The following is a 22,715-nucleotide window of genomic DNA, read 5'->3' on the forward strand; positions in this document are numbered from 1 at the left end:
CAAAAAGTAATAAATAGGAAATGCATTCCTCCACAGGCTTATCAAAACAAATGACAAAAAAGACCTAAGAAAAGAGCTCTGTTGAATCTTGCTGCAGAGTTTCCAAAGGGCTGTGTTAGAGGATACCAGTCCCCAGCAGAACCCACAGAAGCAGGGAATGGCTGCTCAGGTGTCACACTGAAAGCAGGACGCTGCTCAGGGTATAAAGCCCCAGAAGCATGAATCAATAGCGAGTTACAAAATAGTCCTGCTTTCTCTTTACTCTTCTGCTCTCTCCCGAAAGGCTCCAATTTACATTCACAGAGCAGATACTTGTAGCTGCTTTAAGCCATTGCCATGTCCCAGCAACTTGCTAGGGAGCCAAGAAGAACTGGCAGATTTGAATAGGGGCCTCAGTCAGTAAGGCTCAGCCCAGCTTTCTGGTTGCAGTCAGACATGTCATTTCATCTACAGCTCACCCTGGCTAAAACACTCCAGCTGGTTCAGATTTGCCAGCGTAGCTGCATGCGGAGTTACACTCTGACCCAGTTTCATCAGAACGCTCTGGGTTAAAAAAAAGTGAATATGGTTAAGGACCAACTATGCAAGCAGATCTGTAAGGGCAGTGACCTCTTTGTTCATGTAGCAGCAGAACACACAGCTGCTGCATTTTTCAAAACACAGGAGTTATCTAACTTCCTCAACACCCAGAGAATCCCTGCGTTTTAAAGCTTTCAGCTGACTCCAGTAGGCCCCGAGTTCTCCTTCTGCTCACAACTAAATGCAGCTTTAAATTGCAACTTGAGCTACTGAAGCAGATTTTATGTAATGACTTAATATTGAAAACATAATATTCAAACTAGTGACCAAAGACTTGCGTAACATGTTCTTGCAACTCACTTGACAAGTCATCTAATATCTACTTGTGTTCCAGTCTATTCCTGTTGAACAGCTTTTTATTTTTGTTTCATGCATAGACTTATTTTAGGATAAAAACAAGCACTTATATTAGGCACTCCATGCAGAAACTTTACCAAAAAAATGGAAAGAGTCTTTTCTCCACTTCTAATTCTAAGTAGCTAGCTAGTTCAGATCTTTCAGAACAAAAATTAAAATATAAGTAAAGTTTGGGCCCTCGAGAAAGCTACACTCACCCTACAGCATAAATCCCAGATTTAAGATGGGAGAAAGACTGCTTACTCACATAGTTCAGAATCACATTGGTAGAAAAAGCCACAACAAAGTGCAGTCTCAGAAACAGAAGGTGGACAGAAAACACAGAGTACAGGTCTTACGAAGGGAAGGAACATCAGCAACTTTCATAACTGCTCTGAGCCAGAGTACCGTACTAACAGCGTTACATCATTGCACAACCCAGGAACACTCGGTATAGACAAAGCCCCAGTGTTAAGGAGTTTATATTGTTAACTTCAGCTGCCTGCTCTTGCACTCAAGGTTACACGAGGAACAAGAGAACATTTCACGAGCACCTCTTTGCTCTTAGTAGGGAAGAATAAAGATGCAGATTCTATACTGGTATCAAGAAGTTCGTTGATAATAAGGATTCAGCTTTCCATGCTTGCCTGCATACACTATTAATAGATGTTACTTTGTTTACTTGTGGCCATGTTCAACCTTTGCAAAGTACGGATTACGAGAACCAAAGATTAGCTTCTGTAAAACAAGGCACTTTAGAAACTCATTCCCCTCATACAAACGCATCAAGTTACTTGCAGTGACCGCTAAGTATGTCTACAAACAGACAACAGAAGCAAGTTGTTCTCGTCTCCAAACCTTTTACTACCTTCACCATACCAAATAAAGTGGCAATTCCACGATGGTCACCACTCTACTGAAGGCTCAATCCTAAAAATAATGAGAATGGTAACATGTATGGTTTATTGACTAGTACAAGGAGTCACATGTCACTTAGATGGGATTTCTAAGAGGTAGAGCACAGACAAAAGTTGTTTCATGAGCGTTGGAATTCCAGAAAGCTGCCACAGGGAGCTACAGGCTTTTGGTACCAGATGTTACCCCAGCAGCACCTTACAAGACTAAATGCAGTACTCTGTATAAAAACTTCAAGAATCTTCCTATCTTGGATGTATTTCACACAAAGACTAAAGCAGCAAAGTACAACTCAAGATACCAAGGTTTGTGTGTTTAGATGTACTAAAAATAATGTTTTGATTTCTTAGTTCATCAAGACCAACACCGCAGCTTTATTAGCGTTAGGCCCTCGTGTATGGCATTATCCAAACTTTGTGAAATTCAAAGAGACACAAATCTGGCAGAAGACCCAACAGCTGCTTCTTTAATTCTCATTCCCTAGCAGCACAATACCCTTGTAGACAGTCCCAGGTAAAGCAGGAAACTCCAGCCCAGAGAAGTACCTAGCAGCTTTCAGAAACACCACCGCTAGCTCAAAGCTTTGGCCTCTTCAGTGATGATTGTTAGAAAATCTAAGCTGACAAAGCTGCCTTTTCGGAGAGGTCAACCTAAATGCAAGTTAAAAAAAATAAAAATAACTGCGGAGCACAAAAATCACTTCTACCATTCAAGAGAAAAAATAGCCAGTAGCCCTTGGAGCAGGACACACTTGTTTACAGTAACACAGGACAGGGACCTTCAATAAAGATAACTAGTTAAACATTGAAAGCACCAAGAGCAACACAGTAACTACAGCTATTTTGTACAAAGCAAAAGACAACTTTTGCTTGAATTACAGACCAAGAAAAGTGAGCAAGAGAAAAGAGCAGGTCATGTTTCTGGAAGCTGCTTTTGTAACGCTATCTCTGGGAGAAGTCCAAGAGGCATATCTGAGGAACGCAGGGAGGACACCGGCCAGCACCCTACTGGTCATGCTGTCCTACCCAACCACCCTTAGTCAGTACGCAAGCCAAAGGAGACACAAAGGCTTCTTTCTTCCAAAATGTGAAGTTGCACTTGCTTAGTTTAGCCTACCCAGTTCACCTACGATTTGAGACTAGAGGTAGCAGGTTCGTTTTCGGAAGATGGCTGTCTCTGACAGGAGGGCCACAGAAACCTTATGTGAAGTTATTATGGTGATAGAATACATAAACATGAATAAAAGAGCACAAATTTTAGGCAGTGCTGTTCAGGCGTCTGCTCAGGAGGAACAACGATTGTAGAGTTACACCCATCAGAAAACCAAACCATCTCAGTAACTGCTTTCCAGCAGCCTGCCACCTGAGCTTGCACAAACCAGTTTCCATCAAGTGTAGCTGAACTGGTGTCACGCTGCAGGAGCTGCTGGGTTAGCCCTCTTCTTCCCCGGCACAAACTCTAGAGAGTGCTATCTCATAGCTCTACTTTGGCATTGAGGTGCCTGGAGCCAAAGACTGCAGGAATCCTCAAGTTACTCTCCATATTTCTATCATAGCTCTATAAATTAAAAGAAGGCATGTCATTAATCTGTCAGGTTTCAAATAAATTCTCAAAGTGCTCCAGCAATGACAAGACAGCTTACTCTGAAACAGGCAAGACAAAGCCACATTTGGCTTGCTTTGGCACCACACAGCGCAGTCAGCCATTTCAGAAATCAGGGGTTGGGTAAAATTAGAAGATCCTAAAATTCCCTACATTCCTTTACAATACCAGACCCAAGTTTAAGGGACGTACACAGAGGGCAACTCCATAAACTCTCTTTCATGCTGTGTTTCAAAACAGGTTTGGATTTACAAACTGATAAAAAATAATACATAGGGAAGATTCAAACACTTACAAGATTACCCATATAATTACTAAAAGAATAGATACAGATTCAGTAATCGCTTCTTTTGATATTCAGTGAATAAGTAATCTTCTCACAATACAGCATAAGTTTCACTTATTTTAAGCATATCAAACCCAGAAGAGATAAAAGCCGCTTTAACACGAGTTCCCAAAATAGACAGCTTCTTGCTAACAAAACACCTGTTGCTGAGAACTGACAGTAAGCACAAAACACATTATAATTTGTTTTTGTAAACAGCACCATGTAGAATTTTAATTAGCTCATAATGCTACAGTTCTGCATAGGCCTAATGCTCAGGGAGGTCCTGCTCTAATATTAGGGTTCCTAGATGTTAATAAATAAAAGGATCATCATCATCACTTCTGGTTAGGGCATCTTGAATTCAACTTAACTTCCAAGAACATTGTGATTATCATGGATGATGTGTTGTTCTATTTAGAATGATGCACTATGTCTAATTTAAGTGTTCAAAATTATACAATACCCTTACTGTGGTTTGATGGGGAATTTAACCTAAAGCTAAAGCCTGTCCAAACAAACAGGGTATTTAGGGACAAGTTTTCAGCAAAAGGGGTGTAAGTATAATGTTCCCTGTGGCAAAGCTGCATTCCTGGTCTTTTGCAATGCACTTAAATTTAGCCAAGGATTCAAAGGTGCTACTTTGTTTTAACCCCAATGCGATTCCAGTTTTGTTGTTGTGTTTTTTCAATCGTAAGGGAAGCCAGCTTACATGATGCCAAACAAGTTACTGAATTGTCTAAACAGTAAAACCAATCACCCTGCACCAAACATACAAAAATACTACACAGCTGAGCAGCAGCCACCATGCTGGGCAACTGATATTTATCCATCCCTCAACATTTACTGCCACGTTGCACCAAATACATGGCTATATCAGCTAACTGGTCACACTAACCATGAAATCGTGTGTCTTTCCTTAGTTTCCTTTCAACTGCCACACTGCTTGAAACACTGCAACCAGTGAGCAGCCAAGTGCAACCAACAAACGTGCATCCAATTCGTACTTCCACCTAACCAGTGCAGTGGTTTCATGGTATGGGTAACTTAAGCTTAATGTCAGCACACCAGGAACTGATTTACCTCAAAGACTTTGTTCTTCCAGAGCCCGGAGGGGTTCCTGCATCTGGTTCACTGTGCAGCTCTACAGTTCTGTACCAGTAGAGTCAAGGTAGCATTGCTCTGCTGCAGAAAGGTGGAACTATCGAAGTGGTATTGGACCTCAACTCTAAGGCACAGCTTCAGCCATAGTGGAAGTCAAGAAAAGATGAAAGCTGCATATGGCACAAAGAGGCCAGGGTGGAAATCAGATATGAAATGCCTTATTGCAGCCTTAACTATCTGAGGTAGTGTCAGATTAATAGATGAAAAGTTAAAGAATAATCTGAAATTCACCAAGTGTAAGGCACTCTCCCTTCTGAAGGTTTCTAAAACTATACCACTTGCTCAGATGGAGGGGTTGTCACAGCGTTTAGGAAAAGCTTAAGAACTATTGGAAGAAACTTAACTGAGGACAACTGGCATTTTTCCCATTGCCATCACGGAACAGACTATCAGTTTTTTTCTACTTCTTTTCTTAGCCCATACAGAACAGACTGCATAGATTTCAGTTACTCAACCTGAGCAGGACAAAAGCCAGAGCTAACTGCCAGCTTTCGAGTAAAAGTCTACGTTGCAGGCATTGTGCTTTAATCACACTTTTCACTTACTAATATTCACTTCAGGTACAACTCCGACCTGCTTTTCTGACAACCAAGTTTGCTATTCATTCTGTTTTCAGACTAGATTCAACTCCATGAGCAGGCATTTCTAGTACGAGGTCTCCCCCGCTCACTGCCCAGAACACTCAGATCAGCAAGTTAAGAGCACAATAGCCTAAAAATAGCATGGCTGGATGCCACTGTCTCCCATTTAATATGATGGTACCTTTGTACAGAGTTCTTTTTACAATTCTACAAAGAAAAATACAGCCATAAATAGCTTTAAGGGAGGGACTTGTATCCAAAGGACTGAGCTGTTAAGCAGTGCTCTGGGATTCCCCTTTTTTCATCCACCCATATGAGAAGAAATTTGCATTTTGAACAATAATTCTTTAAATACATCTGACTTCTTCTCTTGCCATAGTGATTGTATTCTGCCAGAGAACAGATCGACACATGACAGAGTAACAACACCTTCCAGAGAAAGGAAAATTCATGATCTAAAGGAGAAGTACAAAAACACAAGCCAGATCTCACTTCAATTACTTTGCTTAGCATACTAAGGCCACTTCATCCGTTCTAACGTGTGATACAGAACCTGCTCAGAAGACATCAAACCTCATTTTGTGTAACTGCATGGCTTTCTATCACAGCACTCGTTCCCTTTCATTCATAAGTACTGGCCAACAGGACTTCTATCAGGAAACATTGGAAAAAAGGACACAATATACCCCATTTATTAAGGCATAAGGTCAGAAATATATGGGAGATCAGCAAGACCAGAGCCCTTCAGACACATTCGCATGCATCACAGCTTCAGCTGCTACGTTACATTAGGCTAATTCCATGAGTACCATTTGTTTTTCAAGCTGTGGCAGTGCACTGGCATTGTCTCCCAGAAACATGTCTCACACTCCTTTTCTGATGGGAACACACACAAAAATTACCAGTGTTGAAGAGTATTTGTATCCCTTGCATAAAAATCACTAATTTCACCCATAACCCTGGATTTTAAGAGAAGACTTTCTTCTATTTTAATAAATAGCACTGATGCTGCTTAAGAAAACCCAGCAATACCACAACATGCCTTTTACTTTGTATGTGCCACCCTGCGCAAGTTCACCAGATAGAGCTATCAGCTCATACAAAGAAGTTTCAGCAAATTCTTCATCTCAGGCCTTGACAGTTTGAGAAATTAAGGTGTCATAGCTGCATCAAGGACAGAAATATTCCTCAACAGAACAGACGGACTGATATTTCAAGCATTTTGCCTGCGCAGTGGGCAATCTGTGGTAAAAGATAGAAGGATAAGTAGGTAACAACTAATCAGGGATTTATTTAGATACAGAATGACTAGGTATAAACTTAAGACCATGGGTCACATGTGACTTTGAAGAACAACAAGCTAACTCTTGCAATAGGATCAAAAAGACAGAGCAAAACAGCCAAAAGTTTCACAGACACCAAGTTAGAGAAAAGAAAACACAGGAAGGCAACAATCAGCTAAGTGACTGGAGTGTGAAATTAGACTTGAATTTCAGGGGGTTTTGTTCGTTTGTTTTTGTTGAGTTTGTTTGTTGACGCTCCTCCAAAAAAAAAGGTTAGAAGCTAGTCAATTACTCCACTGCTATGCTCAAGAGTTTTCAATTGAAATCAAAGCCCTACGCCAAGTTTCACTAGACTTATTAGGAAGGCAAAATATTCACGCACTGCTGCTAGGCCAGTCCACAACAGATCAAATACTCCTTGATCTGAGTATTGGTCTCAGCCTCAGCACAGTTTGTCACACTCAGCTGACAGTGTTTATTATGTAACTAATGACACACTTACCTTGACCTATCGTTACTAATGCCTCCTTCCTGCTCTTCCAGGATACTTTAAACAAAGCCCATGAAAACATACTGATATTCAAAACAACCCAGTTGAGCAATTCTCTAGTCTCTTCCCTAAAAACTTTTCTAGGTAAGTCTGCCCATGTTGACACTTTTTTCAGGTATGAAATCAAATGGTTTCGATATAACAAGCACTAAAATAATTACTTTTCTAGTTATTTTTCCCCAAGACAATAACATTTGGTTGATAACTAATCCTAATTAGTCCCTACAAAATCACTTATTCAAGGACCGAACACCAATACCCAACAGGACATCATACTAGCATGACATTTGGATGGTAGAGGCCCAGCATAAGTCTTGTAAATTTCACTTAGAGAACTAACTAGGCAGGAAGAACAACCTGCAAGTGTTTCAGTTTCTAAACACTCACAACACAGTCACTTCCTTTGCCCCTGCCTTGATAAGGCTGTAATGCAAGACGCTTCTGTTGCACAGAAAATATTCTACTACGTGGTAAAGTTACATTGCACTAAAGATCCTGATTCCATATCATCATTTTAGAAAAACATCTTAAATTCACATAGGAGATTGTAGAGACAATTTCATCCTTCTTTGCAGCCTCATCTGCCCTGCCCTCAAGAAACAGCATGATCAACAACTGGTTAAACGTTTTCTTCAGGCAATCTAACTCAAAGATAAGACTTGTGTATAAAAAGGCATGAAACTGCCCAATTTACTTACAGAAGCTCTGTAGTTTTGTCTGTAAAATCAGTGATACTCTTTTTGTCTCTCACCTCCAAAAATTTAAAGCCTTCGGTGTCAGCAGCTAAAGCAGCTGTCTTCCCCATGCAGTATTTTCAGCCTGATTTTGTGCATGTATTCAACAGCATACGCTGTCCAGCCTTCTGCCTTGTTCAAGCTAATGGTGAAAAGTCAAGTCATTGTTTGAAAAAAACAAAACACGCCCAACGCAAAACATTTAACCAAGCTGAGAGCACCTCACTTCTGTCCTCAAAAATCCTGCTATTAAGCTTCCACATTAATTTGATAATGAAGTTTATATTTGTTTCCCTAATCCTTCACATGGATAAAAATGCATTAGCACTGTGAATCACAGGACGCACCAGCGCGGTGTTGTCTTAAACCCTGGGCTAGTTAAACCGTTCAGGTGGTTGTCAGGGCCTGCCAAGTCAGCCGCACTGTTTATAGTTTCGTTCTACAGATACAGGATTATTACATTTCAGACTGACAAATACCATACCCTGAAGGTTAGAGTGCTGTGACACAAATATATCCTGACAGGGTGGAACAGCGGAGCAGGGGTGGTCTTCAGCTTGGAGACCAGAGTGGAGACAGTTTCGGCTTCTGTAAGATTGCTGAACCATTAAGTTAAAGGAAGAGCCATATATTTAATGAAACTGTTGCTTAAAAAGGAACTATTTTTAGGAAATACACAAATGCAAGAGTTCATTTGTTTAAGTAGTGCTCAAAACATTTTCTCAAGTTGATCTAAATGGAACAGAAGACGGATGAAGTTAGGATTTAACTTGGTTTATCTCGATGTATAATTTAATAGCTAGAAAAGTTACTTTTCAGATGCACAAAACCTGAGTTTCTGTCAACAACCGCAGAATGCACAAGCAAATACAACTTGATTGAGGAGAAACAATTTTTACACTGTCACGGCTTTGTTTTTGCTAATCTCTATTTAACTCAAAAGCCCTATAAACACAGTTGGAAGGGATCTGTTAAAAATATATCACCCCACCCCTTCAATTAAGGGCTGAGAAGCTTATGACACATCTGAGACATCCAACAAGAACAGGGAAGAAAGACAATGTTCCTGATATTTCTAAAGGTAAAAAAAAAAAAAAAAGGCAGGTTTAAAAAAACTTAAACCTTTCATGCCTCTGTTAAATTGATTTTAAAGCAAGGACAGTCCCTTACCTTAGCTGTTCCTATTCCTTTGTTGGCCATGTGTAATTAACTGCTTATTTTCACAAAACCTTACTACAATGTAAACATCACCGGCCTGATCATCCGCCCCACCCAGACTGGGCTCCACACCAGAGGAGAGCAACCATCTCCTCGAGGAGCCTTGTATCTGTCCACCAGGGCCGTACCTCCAGTACCAACCTTCTCTGCACCAGCACCGCTGTAACGATCAACAGCTACTCACCCCTTCACCGTGTCTCTCCTAGGAACTGCAATGAAACCTGTTAGCAGGCATAACCCACGTCTAAAACCATGGACAGATGTCCCTTTCTGGTAGGGCTGAAGTTCTCTGAGATGACATTATTCACCCACTTCCCTCCCTCGCGCCTTGGGCACGAAGCAATTAGCAGAAATGATCCCTGAAGCACTTGGGGAATACGGGAAGGAAGAGTAAGGGAAAAGAGCCAGTTGGGTTGGCTCGAGCCACTAATTTAGAACAATTTAAGCGAGCCTCGTTGGCTTCGCCCCCAGCGCCCACGGGACCCACTGCACTGGGAGGGCGGCAGGAGGCACCACACGGAGCAGAAAGCACTCGACAAGCAAGCAGGGCCCTGAAGCCCACCTGGCTGTTTGCAGGGTGGACAGCTGCCCTCCCTAAGGCTACCGGCATGTTTTACAACAACTGTCCCAGGGGGAGGTGCACAGCCTTCTCCAGGAAGCATTACATGGAAGCGGAGTGCGGGGCGACCATCCCAGCAAGCGGAGAGCCACCTGCGTCACAGCATTGGGAAGAGATGCCAACAGACAAAAGAGCACAGGTCCTCTCTGCCTCACCAACAGAGGAGACAAGGTCCGGCCCTGAATTTTGTACAGGCTGACAATCACTGTGTGAATCTCTTATTCGCATCAGAGATGCATATCCCATCCTGGCGCAAGAAGCAGACATGTAAATCCCACAGCACACGACACTCACAGTGTTTAAGGCTTGCAGATGGAGCATGTGCGGGAGAAGGTTTTTCTGAACAAGGAGTGCTGGAGCAACCAATCGGCGCGCGGGGACAACACGGGTCCTGCCAGCGACGGCTCTGAACGCAGGCAAGAAACATTTGCTGTAGCCTGAATACAGAAGTTGTACAGCTGTGCCAGCAAAGTGGTATGTTTATCCTTTAGGGCAGATTTGCTTTCTACAAACTGCCTGCATTAGAATTGTATACATGTGGTGAGAGAGTTGAGCACTTCACTTCTGCACTGAATACATCAGTAAAATTGGCCCCAGATAATCTCTCTTTCCTAAGTTGGGGGGCAGAGGGGACCAGAGAAGAACTGCTACTCAAACACCGAGCAATACAATTCGCGTTGCCTGATGCATGCAGCTTTTCTTCTGTTTTAAGCAAAACCAGCTTTTGGCCAAACATAGTATTCAACAGCACACAAACACCTGAGTTTGCTCCAGTTTGTTTGAGCAAGTCTAATGCACGTACTCATACCATGATTTATAGGAACGAAAGCAAACTATTCTATTCTTCTTGCCCTCACCCGAGACGTGAAACCTAGCCACTCAGTCTCGGCCTAGCATCAGTTGTAAAGTTAAGAAATGAATCAAACCCCAGGGATTTAAACGTATATATCCCCTTCTTAATTACCTCCCCTTATGCAAGAGATCTGGCTCACCTCTCGCCTAAAGGACTAGACACAGTCACTGCTCGTTCTAAAGAAGTATATCCAAGGTTTAAATATAATCTACAACAAAAAGAAACGGTGTAAACAGATAGCAAAAGCAAATTAGTAATTCAGACCTACAAGCCAATGAAGTGTGGCAAGATGCCAACGTGTCATGGTGCTTTGACATATTTTTTAAAGAAGTAATCCGCAACCAGCATTTTTGGAGTAAGCAAAATGGCTCAGTACAAAACTGAAAGCAGGAGGTACACTTTAATAGCCACACTTTTGTTTATGTTCGCTAGAGGTTTAAACAATAGCTTTCCTTTGCCGCTTGGAAGACTGCTGCTCAGTTTTCACAGCCATTCTTCTGTCATCTCAACTAATCATACAAATCCCGTCAAACTCCTTACTTAGCCTCAACAAGTATTAGGGCCACGAGTATTTCTTTCCAGTTCCCAGGAGCAGCCGTGTACAGGCACAAGTGTTTGTTCTATTTTTTTTAAGTAAACAACAGGAAATATTTAGGGAAGCAAGAAAATATAATCATCGCTCTGAAAGCATTGTTCTGTATGTGGCCTCGTCTAACATACTTGTCAAAGATACCAAAAGGATGACGATTAAAACAAAAAAGTCTTCATTCTCATTAAAAACCCCGACTTCCTGACTCGCCACTTCCTGCTCTCCTCCCTCTCACCCTCATCCCATGCCACCCGTGGCAAATCACACTCGTCCTCTTCCTAAAGGTCTTTCGGAGGCACCAAGTATCGCTAAAAATAGTGCTAGGAAGGCCTTAGATGACACACCTGGTGCGGAAACTAAAAATAACCTCCCCTCGGAGCAGACACCCGCTCGCTACGGTCGGACAACAGAGGACTCACGAGAGCCGGAGCGATTCGGCAGCCGAAGCCGCTCACCCCCAGCCCCGGCTGGGAGGGCAGCACCTCCCTGCCGACCGGGGCACTAACACAATTCTCCTGCCCGCGTCGGTGAGCAGAGCCCCGGCTGTCCGCCAAGCTGAAGAGAAAGGAGGCGGCGAACCGCGCTTTCTCCGCGCAGTTTCCAGCTATCTTTGTTCTGCACGCCGAGGACCTGCGAGGCGTTCCTGCGAGCGAGAGCGAAGCCCGAGACAACGGCGGAGCGGGGCTCGGCGGCACAACAATAGGCGATTTGAGACAAAACCGCTCCGAGCAAACGCTGCCGCGGGCTGACCCCGCAGCGGCTGTCACGGCGAGCTGGCCCGAAGCCGGGCGCGACCCGAGGGGCCGGAGCTGGAGCCGCTGCCCGCTGCGGCTCCCCCCGGGGCTCCCGGCCGTGCCCGAGGCCGGGCGGAGCGCCCCGAGCCCCCCCCCCCCCCCTCCCGCGGAGCCCCCCGGCAGCCGGGCTGCTGCCCGCGGAGCCCCTTTTGTTCTGCTCCCCGGCCGGCGGGGGGGCGCTAGGACCCGGCCGCGAGGGGAAGGTGCCTACCGCCGCCCGGCTCCCCGCTCCGACCCCGGCTCAACTTCACTTCTTGCTCCCGCGGGGGGGGCGGGGGGGGCTCTCCCGGCGCAACCCAGCCTGCGCGCGCCGCCCCCGCCGCGATTGGTGGAGGATAAGGAAGGCACCGCCCCGCCGGCCCGGCTCCGCGCTGCGATTGGCGGAGCGGCGCGTCTGTTAGTTAAAGAACTTTTTCCTCGCTAGCAGGTTAGGTTGAGGCAGCGCTTCGAGCACCCCCCCCCCCCCTCCCTCCCCGGTGAGGGGGGGTGGCTCTTAAAGGGGCCGCACCCCGCCGGCGGCCGCCACGGGAGGCAGCGCTGGGCGCCGCGTCCCCCCACCCCCCCACCCCGGGGGTCCCCCCCCCGGGAGCAGCGGGACCCCCGCGGCCCCTCCGCTGCCCCCGGCCCCCGCTCGCGGCCGGGGACAGGCCGGCGGGGCGGCCCGGCTAAAAATAGGCTCGGCGGCCGCTGGCAGGAGGCTCCCGGCGCTGCGAAGCGTGAGTCAGCACGGCGAGAGGCGGGCGGCGCCTCGGGGGCAGCGGCTGCGGGAGCCGCTGGAAGCTCTCGGGGCTCGCCGAGGCCGAAAGGAGCGGCGGGGCGCTGCGAGGCTCCCCGGGCGGCCGGCGGCACGGCTTCCTCCCAGCGCCGCGCAACGCAAAAAGGTCGCCTCCCGAAGCACGTTCGTGGGTTTGTAACGGCTGAGGGGGGTCAGCCGGGTGAAGCTGAGGTGAAGCCGGTCTGCGTGGACGTGCTGGGGTTGGTTTGTGCTGAGCACGGGGAGAGAGGAGAAGTCCTTGCTTTACAGGACAGTTCTTGCCCCTAGGGACACGCTGGAGCTGCCTCCCCCTGCTCTAGCTAGGGGCCGTGCGGCAACATGGCTATCTGCCTTAACTTTCCCGGTGCACGTTAATCAAGCTCAAACACCTTAGCGCACAGCTGTTCCGCACGTCCCACCAAAAAGAACAAAAAACACCATCGAGAAGGACATCTGATTCCTCTAAAACAGTCACGTAACCTGTTTGTGCTACCTTCTCTTCTAGAGCGATCTATCGCCCCACAAAGCCAAACCGAACTGGAAAGCAGCAGTTCGTACAGCTGTTAGGTTAATGAGCACAAAGCATTGCAAGACCGGAGTTAACTTTAACAAGATTTACATAACTTCCCCTGCAGAACCTAAAATGAGCTGTAAGAACCAGACGTTAACCCTTACACTTAAATCCCGCGCTGTACATGAGCCAGAACTTCAACAGTACTTTAGGAAGTCAGCCAGTCCCCTGAGGATAACCGTGAGGCCGCTTGCAGGACACTTCTGACCAAACGCTATCGAAGACATCAGATCCAAGCACACACTTCATGCAAATACAACGTACCAGTAAAGTGTCCTCCAAGAATCCCTGTAATCAATCTTGGAAAGCTTCAATTTAGAGCACGTTAACTTTAGGCCCATAAAAAAAAACATCAGAAGTCACCAATCTTATCACCAGAGCTGCCTAGTAATGGCAGAGGACATGACAACCCTAAAGTTACTTGTGCTGGTTGGGTACTTTCAAAAAGGAAAAAAAACACTATATTAACCTACAACTCTGGCTCTTTGTGCTACGAAAGAAGTCTAACCACCTGGCAACTGCAACAGTGATGAAAAATAACTTTTACCATTGAACAACGCAACTCATACTTCTGTTAAACAGGCAGCTAGCAGCTCCTTATCGCTAGAAGGGAGAAGTTTCATTCCTCTTTCTCCCCATCTTTCCCCTCCCAGCCATGCAGCCTGGCCTACTGCCTTACTACGGCTCTGGTGCTCATCAGACCCTTCCATGCCCCTTCTGACTCAATGATCTGGCAGAAGCTTGGCCAGCTTCTGATAAGCAAGAGCATGGCTCACCCAGAGCATCAGGGGAATGGCAAAGCAGATTCTCCTCTGTTCAAGACCGACCTCCTAGATTTGTTAGTCTAATTTCCTTAAAAAAAAAAAACAAAAAAACACCATAACACTCCTACTAAGAATGCTCCAAGAGTAATTTGCTACCTTCACAAAATAAATAGAACCCCAAAATTGGTGAAATAGGCGATCAAAACTAGGTTCAGAGTTAGCCCTGCCTCATTGAACCAGAAATCATGGCTACACACATCTACATTTACATGTTGAAAATCCAAATATATATAAAAAATGCTACTCAAGTTGTTATCCCATGCTGAAGGAAACCTAGTGGAACTGAACACTAAAAAGCCCAATTTATAAGCTCAGTTTCTGCACACAAGTAACCTATTTTCCATGAAAACACAGGCACATTTGGGAGGAAGTGCAGAGGCATCATTTTAAGGTCTGGGCTCAAGTTAGGCCTTTGCTACTCTTACAATATCTTTAGTAACGCAGAAAAACATGAAACAGCAGATTGCAGCTGCAAGTACACTAAACAGGGAAGCTTTGACAGCAGCATAAAAAAGATTCGGTTTGCTGCCACTGAACTTTGCTCTGAGGACAACAAGAGAGAGCACCTGACTCTCATTTGACTATTGTAATCACGGAGCAGCTAAAAGCCCATTTGTTCTGCGATCTTACATATACAGAAGACAGTAAGTTTGGAGGACTCGACAGCTCAAGAGATCAAGAACAGAGCCTTTCATCTTTAAGTCACCAGTTCAAACAGAGACCAGAATAGTAGCGATCAAAAGCTACATGTGATGGCTGTTCAGGGATTAGATCGAGAAATGGCTACTGGCTCTCCAGTTCCCAAAAGATCCCAGTGAAGCACACCATCTTTCCTCACAGTTTGCACCTGTTTTTCACCGTCTTGAATACAACATACCTCCTGGATTTTGTACATGTTAATAAGTAGCACAGTAACAGAACTGGTGCTTTCACACACTGAACTTGCATTGTAGAAAAGGACTTTACCCTCTCCTTGTCAATTGTGTCAGCATTACAGCATGTGCCGATTTTTTTAAACAATTACAGCTCTGTCTTTTAGATTGTTTATTTATTATTATTAGAGATAGCTTTAAACTGAATATTTAGCTTCCTATTGTTTTTGTATCCTCAGATGTTGCAATACCTGTTTACTAACTACAGTTCCCATAAACTTGCTGTATAAGATTTTTTGGAAACTTTTAAATTTAAAAGCACATGAGCATAGGAATTTCAGAACTTTGCCATTTGAGAAACAGCTCTGAGAAGTCGGCAATCATTTTTTAATCAAACCTAAACAAACTGCCTACATAAGGAATAGAAGAAAAACCCCTGCATGATAAAAGAAACGTTCCTTCTTGTATTCTTATACATTCTTCAATATATCAGTGTGCAGTCTCTTGAAAGTTAGTTAGTGGTAGTCTCTTTCCAGCCTGCTTTTACTTTAAAGAGTCTGCAAAAAGTACCTGGAATTTCAAGGCAGGACAGGCAAGACAAAAACAAGTTCTCAGCATGTGTTGACTGAAGGTTCTGAAGTACAGGTTTGTTGCCCTGGTATGAATACCACTACCAAAAGCAATCTTCCACACTACCCCAGCAATACAAAGTTCCATATTTGTGGTAGCATATTACTTTGTGAGAATAAAGTTGCTGGTAGCAAGCCAAAGTCCTAGAAACTTCAGTATCCTTAGCAGCAACTAAGGAGGCCCTTGCATACAAAGAATTCAGCTTGCTACTCCAAGAGCCTAGAGAGTGCAACATACCAGACTGATGAGATTTCAGTAAGCTTGAAGAACTTCCTGAGATTTCTCTTGCTGCTTTGAATCCAAGCTGTACTGCTGCACTGTGATAATCAAATCTGGAAATAACAAAAAAGGTACATGTGGTAAATATCAGGTCTTCATCAGAGAGGGCTGGTTAGCTGCCTGGACAGCCGTATTCACGCACACGACATTCCCCTGGAAGTCCGAGCAGCTATCTCAACCCACCCAAAGGTTAGCTACCCCGAGAACTTATTAAAGGTTATCCACATGTTAAATTCCAACTGCTTCCTTCTGCACAGGGAATAAGCCATTAAGAAAATAGCTTTCATTTCCCCCCCTCCTTTTTGTTCCACTCTTATCTCCTGGCTTATAAAGCTGCAAAGCCGTAATGAGTCTTAATCACTCAGCAGTCACCATATTGCTATTATGACTTTTTTTTTTTAATATATGTATTTTTAATATCAGAATAGGGGATGACATCTTGTTCAGCTACACAGCTGAGGACTCCAGTGCCAGATGCCACGCATCACTCTCTTCAGAGTACTTGAAAAAGGATCCAGACATTTTGAAAGACTTTTTCTTGTCATCAGGTATCTCTTGGGTAGAAAAAAATGCTGATTTCCACTGAATTTAGCACGCTCCAAGAACATCTATATATAATCTGTAATACTCTTTGTAGTTTAAATCAAGTATCTTGAACACAAGTCAAAGTCTATTCAGTACTTAATTAAAAGAAAAAGGTAGCTGTACAACTACTAACTGCTAAGAAAATGGAGCTGGAAGTTTGTGTACTTACAATTCTCTCAGAAATCAAACTGATTTATACAGCTATTACAGAAGGACACACCTTCGCAGAAGCAAGGATTACCTTTATCCGTAACCACGGCAACTTTTCACTAGTTTGTGTCAATGCTACTCCCCTCCTGATAACTTGCCACTATCTCTTTCAAGCTATTTGTACAAGGTTTTGTATGTGCCATCTGAGATCATAAAGTAACAAAAACTTGAAGTGTAAATTTATGTTCTTAAACTCTCAGAAGTAGTCTGCAACATGCAAGTTTTTCATCTTTGTCAACAACTCATGATTAGTCGAGAAGTAAGTTAATTTTAATCTGTTATTATTTTAATATGATTCATAGTTTTCTGAGACAAAAGTTATTTTACAAGGATCCTCAGAAACACGTACAGGAGATAGAGGAAGTTCTTCACTGCTGAAGACACTATCTGGAAAGTAGTACAATCAAGGAATTATGCCACCGACGTGTCAAGGATTTGATACTCACTATCATAAGGAACAAAAATTCCCCCAGAACACACTGTTATTTTGGCCAGAACAAATATATACGAGGCAAGAGCCAGTCCCCTTGTTCTAGGCCAAGGGATAATTAATATAAAGAACAGGTGTAGGCACCCCAGCACTAACTAAACAAATCAGGCCGAATTCAAAGAGCAAAGCTATAAAAGTTAAAGGAGACACAGGAAAGAGACTAAGGAACTGACATATTTGCTTCCTCAGCCGTTGAGTTACCATCATCCACAGTTCAGAAGAGGATTAGCGCTCTGCGAAAGGAATTATTTACGATGACATCAGACAAAATCATTTGCTTAGAAGCAGGAGGAGGAAGAGAGGAGCTGCTGTATTTTTTTTCCCCTGGAGTTCATAGGGCAGCTCGCAAAGCTGCACCCTTCTCTCTGCAGTGTACACAGACAGCCTGGCACAGTCAGGAGGAGGGCACAGACCCTTGGAAGAACGAAAGAAACTCAGCACGCTGCCTGCAACTCTTATGCAATGACACCCATTATAGGGCAAGTCTGAACAAACATCCAGGGAATGGACTTCAGAGCACAACTGTGCGCTTTAAGTCGGTCCGCGGAGGGGGAGAAGGAGCTGCCCTTGGTTTTGCTGAACGCCTCCACCTTACGTCAGCACATTTGGTGGAGGCTTCGCCGGTAGCAGCGAGGAGACAATTATTGCTTTTTATTTTACAAGGACCCCCCCCCCCCCCCCCCCCCAAGTCCTTCGGGGGCTGTGGATGCCTGCAGCCCTTATCTCTCACTCCAGCCTTTTTATTTATTTTTTTTTTTTTTCAGAGCCCAGAGCGAGTTAAGCTCGGTTAAATTTAGCAGGGCTCCTCGCCGAGCGCCACAACAACGCCGAAAAAGAACTTTTTTTTTCCTGCTAAAAACACCAAAAACGCTGACGACACGGCGCAGGCTCGACCCCTGCCTCTAACGGCGAGGCTGCACGGGACTCACCGAGGGGCAGGCAGCGCCCTGACCCGCGGGGAAGGCCCGGCCGGCCGGGGGAAAGCCCTCACCCCGCCGGGGGGCTGCCAAACCCCTCACGACCCCCCCCCAGACCACCGCCCCCACGACCCCCAGCACCGCCCGGCAGCGGCCCTCAGCCAGCCGGGCGGGCCCGCGGCTCCCTCACAAGGACACCTCTGCCCCGGGAGGGCTCCTGCGCACGCAGCCTGGCGGCCCCGTGAGGTAAAAAAGGAGAAAAAAGGCAAAAAAAAGGTCCCGAAGGAGCCCCCCGCGCCCCGCCGGCCCCGCCGCGCTCCCCTCACCTGCCCGCGGCCCCGCTCGCTCCTCACCAAACTTTTTTTTTTTTCTTTTTTCTTCTTTTTTTTTTTTCCTCTCCGCCTGCCCTCGCCCTCGGAGTGACGCGGGCGGGCGCGGATTGGCGGCGCCGCGGAAGGGAGGCGGCGGGGGGACGGGGGGGGGCGGCGCCGCGGCTGGTTATGTATGGCGAGGAGACGGCGGCGACGTGAAACGCAGGGTGGGATTTAAAGGGGCAGCGGCCTGCCCCGTGTGCTCCCCCCCCATCGCCTTCCCTTCTCGCGTTCCCCTTGGCCTGAGGCGACAGCGGGGACGGGGGGGGGGGGACAGGCGGGGTCGGGGCACGCAGGGCCGGGGGGCAGCGGCCCCCAGCTCCGGGTACGGAGCTCCCCACGGAGCTGCAGGCTGCTCCCCTCAGGCCGGGCCGCGGCCTGGCTGAGAGGAGCCCGAGGAGAGGCCGCCCCCCATCACACCTCATAACATAAAATAAATAAAATAAAATGTTGTGTACCGTGTTTTAAATTCGTGAAGGATAAACGCCTGCTGGAATAAAACTCGCCTGAGGGGGCTGGCGGCGGCCTGCGCCTCCCCCGGCCCTGTCAGAGCTTTGTGCCCCCGGGGGAGTCGGCTGTGGGCTTCCAGCTCTCCTGATCTACAAAACGTTAAAATGTCACCTGGCCCGGCCTTCTTTGTGCTGCTTTTTTTCAAATTAGGGGCTCTGAGGAGGTGCACCGCAGCTTATTTTTACACAGAATGTTTTTATGTCGCGCCCACAGTACGGTCTCACATAATTTCTCTGTCAGGGAAGGGTGTGAGGTGAAATTTAAGGATGATGGGGGCTCGTGGCAGATAGGGGGGAGGACAGGACTCCACAGAGATGGAACAAAGCAAATGAGAGCAGAATTTTATCTGTGGATAGCGCAGGGTAGGGGGCCACGAGTGGAGGAGCTGGATGAGAGGTCAGAGATGTCAGGTGAGCTGGGGTCGTGGGGAGTTTTGGAGGAGCAAAAAAGCAAGACATTGTGAAGCTCCGGGGCAACAAGGCAAGACAGAGAAGCTGAAGGTGGGTAAATACGTTTCTGTTTCCTGTCAGGACAGTTAACAGTGTTCTAGAATTTGTCCTCTCTCTATTGCAGAGGAATTTAAGAATATCCTGAGGAAGGCATTACAAGAGGCCACACAAGGATTTCAGCAAAGATAAAGTCCAAGTAGAGATGGCCCATTGGTAAGATCTCACTAATGCCAATGTTGTGAACCCAGCAGACAAATCCATAAACTTGGCAAAAGGGCTTAATAGCAAGAAGTCCCCCAGGTTTTTTTGTTTTGGATATCTCAGCTTGGATCAACACCAGAAAATGCTGGTGCAACCAGCGTGGAAATGCTAACAGTTTTACGGCTCTTTTGGTAGAGGTTATTCACACTTGGCTGTCTTTGCTGATGCAATAAGTCCTCCAAATGCCAAGTTGCATGAACAGAAGATGACCTGCATTGCATGTGGGTATCACGGCATTCCCCACAACATTATTTGGAGTGCTTTCATGGTCTTGGCAGTAATCACAAGGAGCTGTGGGGAGTGATGATCACATTCCTCCAAGCCTGTCTATGGTTGTCTCTTCTTTAAAAAAAAAATTTAATGCCTTTTGTTTCATCTTAGACTATTTTCTTTGTGCCAGGTTTCACCTCGTCATTAGAAATACAGATGCTTAGTAGAAGGATAGAACATTTACAGTGTCTCTTTAGAAAAAGGCCAGCTGATTCTTTTGCAGTTGTGAACAACCAACACAACAGCTGGCAGTACAGCAGCGGGAATAAAAAGGGAAATTCAGACAGTGAACAAGATGGACACCTCCTGCCAGGAGTTATTGACCAGCAACACATGGTGGAACAAATGTTAACTTATGGCATCAAATGTCAAGGGGGGGACAGCAGCATGTTCAGATGTAATCTTCCTTGATTGTGTTTGAAGCTCATCAATTTTCTAATGTGCTAAAATGAGAAAGCTTAGTTATAGTAATGCTGGAGTAAGTGGATTTCTTGAAGCATTCAAAATCAGTATGTTTGGAATGGTCAGAAGCTGCCACAACTCAAGACCCAAACAGCTGGGAAATGGGGAATGCAAAGCTGCATGTCATCTGCAGAAGAAGAGCCTGTAGTCAAACTGTCTGAGGGAGAAAAAAAAATCATGATAAAGATGACCACATTTATTTTTGATGTAGAATAAAGTGTGGAGGTTAAAAAAATGAATGTACATCTTGAACAACTGTGAATGGAAGACAAAGAAACAGCATTCAATTTTCTCATTTGACGACCTTAAGATCAATAGGCTAAAAATCTTGCTGAATTCACATAGGTTATGGGGGGAGGGAAGTGTCTGATCAGAGAAGTGACGGTTAGCACCCAGAGAAGGGCCTCCTTGACTCAGAAAGGGTCAGAAATCAGCTAAAGAGGTTGGAAAGTTGAAAGTGAACCTGAGCCAGCAAATGAAAACAGAAGATTGTTTTTACTAGAGCACTGCAAAGAAGTTAGAGGCTATTTATCCACCTTAAGGTGATAGGAATAGTTTTGATTTTTAAGAATACACAAGCGTTGAGCAGGACATAGGGTGACTAGAAGCATGTGGAGCTTGATAGGCAATGCATGGAGATGAACATCCCAACTTAGTTATACCAGGCATGATTTTTCTTTGACAGAGTAGTCAAAAAGAAGCTCCAGACTTTTAAGAAGATGATCCTTGGTACAAGCTGAAACATCTCAGAGAGGGGTGAAAGATTTCACAGGTATGCTGGTGATTTGATGATGTATGGCAAGATGGAACAACTACTTCACAACTTATAATGTCACAATTGAAAGTGTTTAATCTCCTTGACCTGCATTATTTAAATGTTTGTCGTACTTTAAGTTTCCCATCACTTTGATATCTCAGCACAATTTATTTTCATATTCTTAAGGGCCATCTACCTCTTCAGAAAATGTTGGCAAAAAAATCTGAAATAAATTTCCTCTTCTAATTTTTACTCCCTCCTCCCAAAGCCATTTAACCAATGTGCCAGCACAGAGGACTTTTTTCTTTGGTTCCTTTTATGTTTCCTTCTACTATAGAAGGTTGTTATTTCTTCTTTTGCTAAAGCTTTAGAAATCACCTGAGGAATCTTAGTAATGTATTCATTTTGAGGTAGATTTATCTTCAGAGGCAATAAATAGAAAGTCTCTTCTTCACTTCAGTGGGCTTTGGATCAGGTGTTTAGTGCTAACATCATTTCAATCCTTATAACCTAGTTGTTTGGGGCCCAGCGTGCAGCTCCTGAGACTGCTGAGAATTTCACCATAGGCTTTAATGAGAGAGGAATTGGCCCCTACTTCCTGAGAGACAGCCTGTATAAATCCAAAAGAAATAAGCACAAGACTTTCTTGAACAGCTGAGGCTTCAATTAGATTGATTTCATTCTGAATCTCTCTGGATTTTTTTCCACGGTCACTCTGACCTCTGTTCCACACCTTACAATAACAGGATGAGTTGGAGTTTCAGTGATCCAGACCTACTGGAAATTTGGCCTAGCAGTCCTTTGGCAGTTCCCTTTAATGAGCAGCAATGCCAGCTCTCTCTTTCAATGCCCACATTCAGAAAATTGTAGAATTAGAATCCAAATCCTGCTTGTATTTGCAAGCCCAGAATGCCACTGACTTCAAGGGGGTTGTAGGATTTTAGCCAAGAGCAGAAATTGGCACAAGATCTTTTCAGATTCCCCCATGCTTCTGTTTATATGATGTTATCATCAAGAACTAACAGCATGCTTCACGCTGCATTTTACTTTTAAATTATATAAAGGGTATCTACTGTGCTGATGTTACATAGTTTGCAAGAAAGATGCACATATGGAAATGAAAAAACACTGATTACCATTAGGATTTCCAGCTTTCAGCATTCATTTTCCAAAACAACCCAGAGACTCTTTCTCACCAGAAAAATACAGAAATGAAAAATCCCATTTCTTGGCATTTATTTATGACATTCTGGAGTCTTGTTTATTAAGTCTGTTATTAAATAGTCATAATAATAATAATAAATATTTCTTAACACACAAAAAGTTTGATACTTTGCTTTTCTTCTCTATGTACTGGTTTC

General features: G+C 44.9%; 1 protein-coding gene across 4 annotated transcripts in view; it reads right to left on the reverse strand.

Moving 5' to 3' along the window:
* ZFAND6 (zinc finger AN1-type containing 6) overlaps nucleotides 1–18,740 on the reverse strand; it is a 37,625-nt gene extending 18,885 nt beyond the window's left edge. The window contains exons 1-2 of one of the 4 annotated variants that reach the window (XM_080607456.1): nucleotides 18,601–18,740; nucleotides 16,031–16,125 (exon numbers count right to left, since the gene is read on the reverse strand). The gene's annotated coding sequence lies outside the window, so the exon portion shown is untranslated. Of the gene's footprint in view, nucleotides 1–10,898; nucleotides 10,923–12,353; nucleotides 12,507–16,030; nucleotides 16,126–18,286; nucleotides 18,485–18,600 lie in introns of those variants that run through there. The other 3 variants (XM_080607457.1, XM_080607458.1, XM_080607459.1) reach the window with 3 other exon arrangements.
* Between the last annotated feature and the right edge of the window lie 3,975 nt (nucleotides 18,741–22,715).

Source organism: Anser brachyrhynchus (genome assembly GCF_964034855.1).
Source record: "Anser brachyrhynchus genome assembly, chromosome: 11".
Lineage (NCBI taxonomy): Eukaryota > Metazoa > Chordata > Aves > Anseriformes > Anatidae > Anser > Anser brachyrhynchus.